The sequence below is a fragment of the Plectropomus leopardus genome, chromosome 8, assembly GCF_008729295.1.
Source record: "Plectropomus leopardus isolate mb chromosome 8, YSFRI_Pleo_2.0, whole genome shotgun sequence".
Classification (NCBI taxonomy): Eukaryota; Metazoa; Chordata; class Actinopteri; order Perciformes; family Serranidae; genus Plectropomus; species Plectropomus leopardus.
Genome location: NC_056470.1, coordinates 4262074 through 4275799, shown reverse-complemented (window position 1 = coordinate 4275799; position 13726 = coordinate 4262074).

Genomic DNA, 13726 nt, shown 5'->3' with positions numbered 1-13726 from the left:
CAGTCAGGGACTTAGTTACATATGATCTTCTTTTGGTGTAAAAACAGTCCCTTAGCGAGAAAACAAAGCGATTCAGGAAGTTTTATCATGTCCTGTCCTTGAACATTGAGTGAGGCACTTGTTTAGGAACAAGAAGTAGAAAGCACTTTCTTTTTTTTTTTTTCAGATTTCCTGCTTGTCCAAATCCGTCACTTTTGACAGTGCTTTTGCTGCGAGATCCTGATTCCAAAAGCAAACTTTCACATCCACTTGGTACACTGCTGGATGCTGTCAACTGAGAACACGTCTGGACAGCACTACTGCAACAGCATGACATGGACAGGCAGCTTCAGCTGAGAACCTGTCACGTCAGCATTATATGCTGCAGAATGGCTTCAGATTGAAAATGCTGCCATGCTGCCAGCAATCAAGCAATATAAGAAGTGCAAGGGTGCCTATTGGGTGCGTGTGAAGGGCGATGGATGAGTCCAACAAACCCTGGACTTTATTGGGGTAGTCTAGCGTTCGCTTCCCATCTGAATGTGATGCTTTTTTTCCATACCTTACACCTCTCACACTCTATACCTTCACCATGTGCCTCCTTCCTCTAAACCTAACCATCCATCGCAGCATGTGTGTTTGTTGATGTCTCGGTGTCAGTTGTCATGTGCTTTTTTTGCCTGAACATAGCCATGTGTAGCGTAATTCCACTATGTGCTTGTGCTAACATCACACTAATGTCATCTTAGAGTGTAATGAGCAATGCAGAAGGATACCAAGAGTGTGATTTGTAGATGTGTACGTCCACTGCAAAGCAGCAATATGTGATCACATACTGTAGGATGAGAACATTTTTATTTGTAACAGAGGCAGAGTAAAAGTGCACTGTGACCTGAAAAACTCCATAAAGCCTCTTTCTCACTGGGCAAAAAAGCCCAGTGACATTTGAAAAGAGAGGAATGTTCCTGGGCTGCAGCCTTTGGGCAGTGGTGGGTAGCTACCAGCCAACAACAGCATGCAGGTGAGTTCAGGACTTTATAAAGGGATAACACCAACTTAGTAACAGAATGCATCCAAGAGGGAGCTATGAAAACACTGCAGAAAAACTGCAAATAAAGTGAGACAAAATATCAAGCGAACAAAGCTGTTCACAAAATGAGAGTGGATCATTTTGACTTTTACTCGTGAGCATTGAAGGAGAAGATGAAAATAAAGAGTGACGTTACATCTATTTAACAGGTAGGTGCTGGCGATTAGCTTAGCTTACTGAAGTATCAGCTTTTCCATCACAAACATATATAACGTTCCTATGACAAGAGTAGTTACAGTGGCTTGCAGTGTAGGGAGGAGGGGCCTAATCTGAGTGTTTTGTTTACAAAAAGTACCCAAACATTCCTGCATAGTTTACTTTTAAAGTCAAATTAAATTGAATGCAGATGTAGTTTGTCAAATTAATCTTAAATCAAGTTCCACTTACTGGCCATTTTCCATATTATTTATACATTTTTAACAACTGATGTGAATGTCCTCTTTGATCTTTCTCTATCTGACACAGGGTGTCTACATATTTTTTTGTCTTTTTCCTTTTTCAATATGACGATATCCCTGAGTACATAAAAAAAATTGGTTTTACAGTTTGGTATGAAAGAAGTTGTCTGGCCTGCACAGAACCCTGACCTCAAACACATTCAGTATTTTTGGGATGAACTCGAACACTGACTGCAAGCAAGATCAGCCCACATCAGTGTCAGCCTCATTGATGTTCCTGTGTCAGCATGTAAGCAAATCCCTGCAGCATCTGGTTGAAAGACTGAAAGCAGAAGAGATAGCACATTCATGCTCATGTTGTTGGAACCATTTTTTCAGATCCCACCTATGGCTTTGATGTTTGGGTGTTGTGGTATAAAATTATAGGAATGTACATGTAAAACTTCAGATTCATTATTAAATCATATCATAATCATATAAATCATCTATTAAATAACTCAAAAAGGGCATTAAAACCTTGCAACATTAGTTGACTTTGAGGTGTCTCTATTTCTTGAACAATGCCTGTGGGAAACTGGTTCTGGCGAGATCTGGTTGTTTTAAAAAGAAAACATAGCTGCACATCACATGATCCATGATCTGTGGCTTATAATTTACTTGCTAACATGTCCACAGAGAATCTTCTGCTGACCTGTCTGAGCTATTTCAAGACAGGAATGGATGAAGAGAATCAGGGAGAGGAGGAAATACTGGCAGTGAGCAAGGGAGAGAGAGAGAGAGAGAGAGAGAGAGAGAGAGCTCAGTGAGGAAATAGAGCAGAAGAATATGGGCCTGACAAAAAGGAATCCAGCCTGCCTCCAGATGAGTGAGGGTTGCAAAACAACAGATTAGAGAAGCAAAGGGCTTGTTCCCATGGAAACCTTTGCCCAGGGAGATGGCGATGGGAATGCAGCATATTGTAGGTCAGACGTGCCATCAACGATCCAATCAGATGTAATCTGACTTGACTTGTGGGTCAGAGACTGAGTAGTAAAGCCGGTGCCTCTTTGTGGCTGCTCTCACTGCCAGGGTTCCACAGCAGCAGTGCTGGAGGAAGTACTAGTAGTAATACCACAATATAGAAATACTCTATTACAAATTAAAATTCTTTATTCAATTTTTTTTTATTTAAGGGGAACAATTCAAGAGGATATATAACATTATGGAAAAAAATACTACAAGCTGCTCATGAATATTGCCAGGGCGTGCCAAGAAACCACTAGGTGGCAGCATCATTGTGGTAAACAGAAGCTGCCAGCGAGTGCTGATGTGAATTGGGCACAGAATTTAAACAACATTTGCAATGTAAATAAACATGCAGCCACTTTCAAAATGGATTTCATGTAAACAGTTAACACTCATAAGACAGGGAATTCTTGTACTCCTTTTCTAACTTCTTTAGTCTTCCAGTAGTTGTAGCTTATGAAAGACCTGTCCCTCAGAACTGAGAAATCCACTGGAATGGAGAAATCCAGGAAAGGAATTCTGTACATGTTGTGACAGTCAGCTAACAGTATGCCTAGCTAATGTTACATGAATATAATTCAATAAATACAAAACTTTGGATGACTAAATAAAGACAAAGAAGAGATCGTGGCAGCGGAAAATATAAGTAGTGATGAGGATGATTGTAGTGGCAATATATAGCCATATCTTTTGGAACCAGAATAGCCACTGAAACATAGAGGCAAAAAAGCATGCAAACAATTCAAAGCATGAATGAAAACATGAATATAAATTAAACCAAATATATAGTACATCAAAAGCACACGAAAACGACAATACTACATGACAGAACATAAGCAATCAGGCAACAGACAAGGTATGTACAACAAGATATAAAAATTAGCAGGCAAGAAACAGTTATGCAAAAGATATCAGCATTAGTTAACAAGGCAGTTATAGACAACAAGACATAAGCATCAGCAGACAGGACACAGTTAAGACAGAAGCAAGTCTATCTCACAGTCAGCAATAAAACAGTTTTAGTCCATGCAGAGCAAATGTAAAAACATGTATTATAGCGAAGACTAAGAACACACACAGATAATTAGACAGCCAGACAGATGAGGAAAGACAGAAAGACATGTGGAGGCTATGTATGATGACACATCTGGTTGCTTATATGTACCGAAGTGTGTTCCTTGTCAGGGAGGCTGTCCTTGTAAAAGCTAATTAGTGTTGCTATTGTAGTAGTAGCTATTGGCTCTCCCAAAAGTAGCTAGAAGTAACTAGATGATGTAATCAACTAATTTGCATAATATGAAATTCTGAGAGAGGCAAAATTAATAGAAAAGGCTGACCAGATAGTTTACAAACTAACTATTAATGTATTTACAAACTTTTTTTGTTGCCATATAACTATAATGTTAGCTTTTTTCGTTTCTTTTTTTAGTGACCTAATGAATGAAGAGCAAAACAAAAACATGGGTCTTGTAGCTTATATTTGGCCAGAGGACGAGAGGGACATGAAACTCACTGTCTGTGTGAGTGAGACTGACTGAGACAGAGTGAACCATTTGAAGGATTTTGGGGTGTGACACTAAAAAAGAGTAAATATTTAAACAGAAACATAACGTCTCTGCTGTAACCGTACAAAATCATCATCTGTGATTGGTTGTTAGCTGCACACGCGTGATTTATTTGCAGGGCAGCTCTCAAAGCAGTCACAGAGTGCGCTGCAGGTTGGGACTGCGGGGCTGCTGGTCAGACTGGCTGCATGAGTGCTGTGTGAGGGGAGAGGAGGAAGAGATGGCAGCCGCCCTCGGTGTACTTGGCTCTTGTGAGCTCAGTTGTATCGTGAACTGTGGAACAGAATGTGTTAGATGCTTTTTGCAGAGCTTTGTCAACATAATCATTCCCCTAATGACCAGAAAAAGTCGCTAGATTTGTTGCTGGTCACTTTTTTTTTTGTCATTAAAGTTTTTATTAACTTTTCAATGTATTACAAATGAAAAAAATAATGCAAAGAAACAAAACAAAACAAAACAAAACAAAAGCAGAGAATACTGGGATACATTGCACAGGCCAGACAAACAATTACAAACACAGGATAAAGACACATAAATAGACAGGGCATCCAATCAGCGAGAAAAATAAGCAAACACAAAACACCATATGTTGTGACTGGGATAATACAATATTATTATGATATAGTTATACAGGAGATCCTGGTAATGTTGGGGTCTGCACAGTGTCTTGGTCCGTTCTTATGTGGGCCCAAAAGCAGTCCCAGGAAGTGGTCCCATTTTCTGTATTCTCCTTTAATCTATACAGCATAGATTCGTGAGATGCTGTCTCTATCATTACATCTACCCAGTCTTTCAGGCTTGGGCTTCTGTCCGTTTTCCAGAGTCTTAAGATAATTCTGGATGCAGTGATCAAACCAACCATAATGTCAAGTCAAGTCAAGTCAGTTTTATTTATATAGCCCATTATCACAAAACATGGTTTGCCTCAGAGGGCTTTACAGTGTACGACATCCCTCTGCCCTTAGACCCTCACATCACCCAAAGAAAAACTCCCCAAAAAGAACCCCTGTAACGGGGAAAAAAAAGAGGAAGAAACCTCAGGAAGAGCGGTAGAGGATAGTGAGGGATCCCTCTTCCAGGACCGGACAGACGAGCAATAGATGTCGTAAATAGCAAATGAAATACAATCATGGCAAAAAAGGAAAGAGAGAGAGAGAGGGGGAGAGAGGTGGGGGGAGAGAGGGGGGGGGGGGGGCACAGCAATAATAGAAACAGATGCATGTCATATTACAATAATGGTAGGTGTGGAATTAGTAATTGCTCTCTATGATGATGTTGATAGAGATGATAACAGTCTCATGCATATGTTGAAAGGGAAGTGTCCAAAGGCAAGATCACAGCATTGGCGCAACCAGGACCAGACCACGATCAGGGCGAGCGGGGGGCACAGAATCAGTACAGCCACAGCACGAGCACAACCAAAGGCAGGGTCGCGGCATCAGCACAGCTATCACCACGGTCAGGCACAGTCAAGGTTACGGCCAGGATCCAGGGAAACTAGGAAACAAGGGAGCAGGAATGCTCCCGAGAGGCTAATGACGGAAAAGGCACTCTTTGAGACATTCTGCACTTGAGTTTTATCACCCAGAAGATAAAGATCTGGGGTCAGGGGGATTGTTGACCCGAACCAGCTACTCAAAACTTGAACAACTTTACTCCAAAAAGGTGCCACCAGAGAACACTCCCAGATACAGTGAAGGAAAGTTCCAACCTCTGTTTTACACTTCCAACAAAAGTTGTCCTTTAACAGTTTCATTCTATAAAGTCTCGATGGGGTGTGGTAGTACCTGTGCAAGATCTTATATTGTATGAACTTTGCTCGAGCCTCCTTGATATGTTTTCCACAATCCGACAGAATTTTCAGCCATCTATCCTGTGGTCGCTGGTCACTTTTGACTAATTAAGCAGCCAAGGGGGTCGGAAAAGTTGCTAGATATAGCGACAAAATCACCAAGTTGGCAACACTGAAGCTAATTGGCTGATTGAGCCATTCCTTCTTGCAAACAGTGTCTCCTTGGGTTGTACATCTGGTTGACCTGTCATTTTCAGTTTTCTGTATTATGAAGGTGCTTAATGGGGTATCCTTCTGCATCTGCTCTGTACATTCCAGGATGCTGCTACTGTGATATCAAGACAAAGACATGATGGGATTACTCTGCACATGGTTATGTTAAGATAACAAAAGCACATGGCAACCAATGCAAACAAACGCACGTGCTGGCACAGATGGTTTCAGTTTAGGGAAAGGAGGCTCATGGTAAGGTGCAGAAAAAATATCACAATCAGATGGGAAATTAACACCAGACTCCCACATGTAAGTCTGGGGATTGTTGGACCCATCCTCTGCCCCTTCTGCCCACATATAGATACCCTCTTGCTCCTTACATCAAGGCGTGACTGGCAGCATTTCAACCTGGCGCCATCCTGTGGTATGCTGTGTGGATGTGACAGGTTCAATCTGGCCCGGTTCTCTCCAGGGTCTCCAGCTTCCTCCCACTTTTCAAAGACATGCAGGTCACGTTGATTGGTGACTCTGAATTGCCCTTAGGTGTGATTGTGTGCATGAAAGGTTGTCTGTCGATAAGTCGGCCCTGCGATAGTCTGGCAACCTGTCCAGGGTGTACCCCGCCTTCCGCCCGATGACAGCTGGGATTAGCTCCAGTCCCCCACGACCCTTGCGAGGACAAGCAGTTATGGAAAATGAATGAATGAATGAAAAAAAGATTCCTCAAAGAATTACACAGTATCTCGCCAAGTCACTCTCACCATTCACTGTGCCTCCCACCTGCCTTATATTTCATCAATACTGGCAGCATTTCAATCTGACGTTGTTCTTTGGTGTAACATGCATACGCAACAGGTTGCATCCGGGAGCTTTCTCAGCCTGCCTGTCTGACACAGCAGGTGCTGCCCGGTGGCATATAATAACAATGCAACTGGTTCTGTCCAACTGCGTTGATCCAGGGTTTGTATCATGCACATGTGAAATGCCTTTTGGCATCAAATATGCCAAAAGCACTGTCAAAATGCCAGTATTTGACAAGTTCAGAATGAGAATGGGCTGGTAATGCCAATTGCCCCCCGCAGTGCAACACATACTCTTCACATAGAGTTAATCAGGTTCTTGAATGTTGACCCCCTCCTCTTAAATGAAATGGAATTAGAACACACTGGCATCCAGAGCATCAGAAACACGCTCAGTGGGTGACATGTCTGGTAAGCAGGCAGTGCAAAAATTTGGATGTTTACAGCCACCAGGAATTGTGTACAGATCCTTGCAACACGGGGCCGTGCATTATTGTAGCTGGATAATATATGTGTTACACATATATTGATGTAAAAAACCTTCAATAAGTGAACAAAATGTCATCTATGTTAAAATTACACTGAGCTGCAAAAAAGAAAAAATTCCCATCCAAAATGAAAATGATATATAAATAAAAGCTGTACATGAAGAGCAGACATGTTTGAAGGATTTTGTCGATAAGCTTGAATGCTCTACAGTGGAGTGTTCAGGACAACATTAAGTCTACAGCTCTATCTAGTGGTTGGAGAGGTAAGTGCACACAAATGCATCATTAAAAAGCAACAAGTAACAGCTTTTAGACCCTGACAGCTCCAACTCCAACACCACCTGATATCCGCTGTGGTTAATGGACAGCACTTTGCTCCAGCACTGACAGCTTCATCCAACACACAAATCAAGCATCAATGTTCACATGTGGACAGGAACAGGTGGAAGCTGTTTTTCTTGGTCACCTGGGTTCAGGTGAAAGCTAAGGGAGCATAAAGACCAGAATGCAGGAAACCCACTCACTCAGACCAGGAGCTTCTTACAACATAAGTGGCGAGGAGCATCCTACACCTAGACATCTTGTTAGGGCAGAGGAGGAGAGAATTGGAGTCAGCAGGTCTGAAGGCCAGTCCAGGGCCCAACTAAAGACGAGTACTGCCCACTCAACAAGGACCACCAGGAGAATGGAAATAGACAACGTCATCTGTCTGCCTAGTTTCTAAGATGATGCATGGTTTAATTCCTCCTCTATCCAGCTTCATCACTTTTAAATCTGCCACAAACAAAAGTCACAAGAGGTTCAGCTAGGGTGGACTGCACAATCCCACTCAGGAAATCTGTATTAAGTCAGGCTGTCTTTTCCTCCAGAGCATCCTGTCAATGGGAGTCCCCATCACTGAAATGTAATGTGAAGAAATGGCTTATTGAGAAGCAACAATGTCAGCAATAATGTTAGGCTGATTTCACCTTATTTTAAAATGACTATACACATACTGTATCTGTACAATCTGCTATTTGGATTTTATCTGCTCATATTGTTTATTTAATTAAATTAAAATGTGATATAACTCCTGTAAAATTAACCTAAAACGGCTGTCCAAGACATACCCAAAGTAAACTGAGAGCTGTCCTTGTTTCATTTTTAGTACATGAACTTGCATGGTCTCATTTGAAAAGTAATACTCAGAATCACTGTCACAGTCAGAATAACTGTAAGTGCTTTAGTCATTGTGTTACATAAGTGTAAACACACTAAAATAAAGATCCTCGCCCATTTTTTTGAGGAAAAAGATGCTGCAGATGACTGTAACTGGCAGGTATTAGTTGCTACTCACTGCTGCACCATAGTATAAGAGCAAACCAAATCAAGCTGAAAGTTGATAACAATATTACAGAAAATTGGTATTTCACGTATGGATGTATGAGTATGTCTAGGCGTTTTCAAAAAGGGACATAGGGACAAATACTACCATACAATAAAAGACTAATCAAATATCAGTTAGCTAAATAAATCATGCATAAAAAAAGCATCCCCACATTTGTATGCACCATAATTTAATACACAATTATCATAGTTATTCTCAGTCCCATGAAGAAACTTAAAGTTAAAGTTAAAGTAAATTGTGTTGACAGTGTGTGCTTTATATCAATATTAAATTATAATTTCCTCAGCAGGATATTAGGCGAGAGGACATATATGTGTTAAAACAGCATTCTGTTGGGGGTTTAAATGATTATTTGTTGAAATAGCCACTGAATGAATATTTACTTTGTTTAACGTCAAATATGAATAAAACCAAAGTGAGGCTGGCCTACAATCATGGCTGAGTGAAATGTCTTACCTTTCTAACTGATGTTTTTATATATGTCATTTCAGCTGCTTCAAAGTGCATTTTCTCCCTGTGGAATTGCACCTAAATGAAAATCAAAATGTAGGCTATTCAATCCACCATTTTTTTACCTGTATGCTATGATTTTAATAAAGTGCTGTTAATGTTTAGTCAGTGGACATTTGCAGTCAAACTTGCGCATTGACACAAATGACACGGGCAGCGATTTCTCCCATGCCACTTTTCTCTCCTTAGCTGTTACTTTTCTTTCTTAATATGGGCTCATATTCTCCGTGGGCAGCATGAGGACCTCTAGTTCCAATGGGGTAAAGTAGCTTGGTTTCTGTTTCTCAGAAGTTGCCATGGTGAATCGAGGTATCGGGGCTCCACTGATGATGGCTTTTTATTGAGGTCGTGCACATGCTGAACTCACGGTGAACAAACTCAGAGTTGATTGAACTTATTCAGATCAGCTGTTCTGGAACTGAATACCCAGAGTTTCCCATCTCGCAGTAAACTGACTCAGAGTTCAGGGTTAGACCCAGAGTTTGTTGAACCTCCTTTCTTGAATACCCCCAGGTCTGTTCGGTAAAAAAAACACTCACCAATTCACAATTCAAACTAAAGTTTGTTTTTGTCGAAATATACAGTAACACACACACGCAGACGGACACACACACACACACACACATATATAATATAATATAATATAATAAAATACTCACTTATCAAGGGTGATAATCCTCTCCATCCATGAATAGCTCCTCCGCCACAGAGTCATGCGATTCCTCTGTTCTGAGATTATTCGACATTCGACGCTCTCGGCGACGAGTAACCTCCTCCATTGCCTCATCAACAGTATATTTTGTTTTAGCAGTCCTTTTGGCCATATTCACTCTTTTTTCTCTCCAAAACTACTGATGAAAACTAGCTCCCCAGCTAGCACAGGTGTATTTACTTTTGTTTAAATGTTGATTAATGTGCCTTTTTCCCTACTTAGTCAATAAGTTAAAAATTACAGGTCAAAGTTCATTGACCTTTGCTCTGAAGAAAAAACAAGGAGGACACTGACATCTGACACCAGAGGCAAGTTTTACCATCCCCCCACATACTCTCCCAGCAGGGGCTGGCTCAATTTGCGGCAGCGGCACCTAACTGTGGCACCTCGTGTGGCACCCCCAGATGCCGCAGTTAGGTGCCGCTAGCAGTCGCAGCAGATGCCACTGGTTGCCGAGACGTGCCGGGAGGTGCCAGGAGGTGCCAGTGCTTGTGCCACTGATTGCCACGAGGGGTGGCGGGAGGTGCCAGGAGGTGCCAGTGCTTGTGCCACTGATTGCCACGAGGTGCCGGGAGGTGCCAGTGCTTGTGCCGCGGTTTGGCGGAGGTGCCGCGAGGTGCCAGTGCGTGTGTTGCGGTTTGGCGGTTTTTAATATAGCCTACTCACAAAATTAATATATTACAAGGTGACAAAATTATCTGCAGCAGCGGAAAAATCCGCCGAAAAAGGGGACACGAGGATGATATCAGCTTTCTCTCATCCCACTGTCTCTCCGCTGTGTGTGTATTCACAGGCTGTCAGCGCACACACACACACACACGCGTGTTGTCAGGTTTCAGCGCGGCCACGAGCAGTAAGCAGCTGCGTTTTCTTAGTCACAACGAGCACAGAAGTGAGTCCACGTCCACTGCATGTTTGTAGAGTGGAGAGGGAGTGAGAGAAATGACACTGGAGAGAAAGGAGATTTTTGAACTATTCGATTGTTAACAGAAAAAAAAAAAAAAAAAAAAGGAAAGAAAACATAAAATGTTCTGTTCTATATCTGTTGATTTTTTAAAAATTAGTTTCTTAATCGGAAAAAAAACTGACTGATGGGGAGACCGCAGATACTGCAGTTTTTGAGCCCCTGGTGTAAATATTCCTGTTTTTGATGACACAAATCTTCTTTGATAATCTTTGTAGATACCCTTTTTTTAGAAACAACATGTGGCTGTGTCTGTATAACTTTTTTTTTTGCTGTAGTCATTTATTGTCATTGCAATTGTGTGTTTCGAACAAGGATAATTGATTATTGTGATTATATGTATATTTTTTCATTGAGGTCACATTGTTGTTTAAATAACCCGATGATGATTGGATGTGGATAAATGACCACTCCCTACTTAAGATGGCTTTTCTGGAACAAAAAACTGTTTGCCTGATGGTGGTGTAGCACCGAAACGTCGCAAAAAAATTATAAATTGCAAGTTGGACATTGTGGGAGCCTTTTTTGCACAATTCTCTTAAATCACTTCTGCCCTGTTCATAACTTTTTCATAATTTTGAGGGACTTAACCCTTGAAATGCCATTTTGAAGGCCCAATAAATTGTCATTTCTTGTGGATAAAGTAGGCTGTAAAAACACTGAAGTTAATCTATTTCCACCTTTCCATTGAAATAGTTTTTAATCTACATTTCTTGACAAATGCAACCATTCAAGATGGACAGAATAAAAGTAAACATTTTTATAACATTTTAAATTTTTAATAAAAGATTTCAACAAGGTTGTGTGCGTGCGTGTGTGTGTGAGTGAAATCTAGTGTGACATTGCTGGTGTGTATGAGGATCACTCCTCAAATCTTGAGAAAACTTTTAACTGTCTTTTGTCAACAAGCTCTTCAGTGAACACTTCAGTGAGTCTGTCTTTTTTTGGAAAGCAAAAAGTCAGCTGTTCTGCTGGAGAGGTCTCGTCATGTTCACCGTCCCAAGAGTGCAGTTCCGCAAGCAGTTCCTTTTTCTCCTCTTCATCCATGGAAAGGACAGCAGGAAGTTTTAGTGCCCCCTCAAACTGTGTCTTGCGGCACCAGTCAGCTCCTGTGTTTAGCACCTCCGCTCCTCTCATTTCTCTCACTCCTCTCCACTCTACTCTACAACAACAGTCTCCTATTTCCGTTTGCAAAAAAACTCTCACAGGCAGGGCAGCACTAGACTTTTTAAAAGCTCTGAAATACAGATGCATTACACAGCATTAACTTTCTCTTTGTCAGCTGCAGGAAGCTATAGTGGAAAATAAGAAAGCTGCCTTTGTAAAAAATGTGATTAAAAAAAAACAAAGTAGTGCAGAACTACAGCCTGGTGCGGGGCTTAACGTAGGGTCTGTCAAACACCGGTCAATTGTCTTCAGGCTGTCACATACAGGGGACGTGGACTCACTTCTGTGCTCGTTGTGACTGAGAAAACGCAGCTGCTTACCGCTCGTGGCCGCGCTGAAACCTGACAACAACGCGTGTGTGTGTGTGTGTGTGTGTGTGTGTGTGTGTGTGTGCGCGCGGCTGACAGCCTGTGAATACACACACAGCGGAGACAGTAAGATGAGAGGAAGCTGATATCATCCTCGTGTCACCTTTTCGGCGGATTTTTCCGCTGCTGCAGATAATTTTGTCACCTTGTAATATATTAATTTTGTGAGTAGGCTATATTAAAAACCGCCAAACCGCGGCACACGCACTGGCACCTCGCGGCACCTCCTGGCAAGCAGTGGCACAAGCACTGGCACCTCCCGGCACCTCCGCCAAAACCGCGGCACAAGCACTGGCACCTCCCGGCACCTCGTGGCAATCAGTGGCACAAGCACTGGCACCTCCCGGCACCTCCTGGCACCTCCCGGCACGTCTCGGCAACCAGTGGCATCTGCTGCGACTGCTAGCGGCACCTAGCTGCGGCATCTGGGAGTGCCACAAGAGGTGCCACAGGTAGGTGCTGCTGCCGCAAATTGAGCTTGCTGTCTCTCCAAAATTAGATTGTTCTTCCCTAGTTTTTTTTCTTTTTTTCCCTAAACATTCTCCCCTTGCAGTTCTCTAAATTTACCGATTTTCTTGCAATTTGTGCAACATTTTCTTATTACGTGGCTTACTGCCTTTTTCCCTCCCAATTTGCTCAGAGTTCAAAGGTTTAAATATATTTGTGACAGGTGTCTGAAAGTAGCACAGTGAAAACTGATGTCACTCCAGGTTAGTTAAAGAATTTCCACAACAGTTAACCCTACGACATCCCTCTTATATGGTGATGAAGAGATAAGTGATGCATGTGTGGAATTAAGATGATTTGATTGTTGAGGATGAGTGCTGAGCAGATTTCCATTCTACAGCCTCCTTACATTTGGCTCTGTGGCAGAAACTCCCAGCAGATTATGATGTCACAGTGGAGTGGGAATAGAATCAGCCCTTCATCTAGAGCAAGGATCACAGTCAGGATTAAGTGCATGGAGGTAATGGTCTGCAGCCAGCCAGTGCTCAGGAGCAGCAGAGTTCATGCAGTCCTGCTGACCTCTTATCTGTGGACCTCGCAGGAAATTATATTGTGGAGTTTTGCTGTCTGATGAAGAATGACACAAAGATAACGAGAGACCTCTGAGGCTTGTTTCCCTTCTTTGGTAAGTTAAATATCTGTTCTGTGTTACCTTGTGTTTTCTGGCAAATTAAACTTGTCAGTAGAAAAAGAAAGTCTTCGTTAAATTACATGAAAAACATGCCTCAGGGGTTTGCGCTTTATTTTGCAGTACGCTCATTCTGTAATTCTAGTAATACCT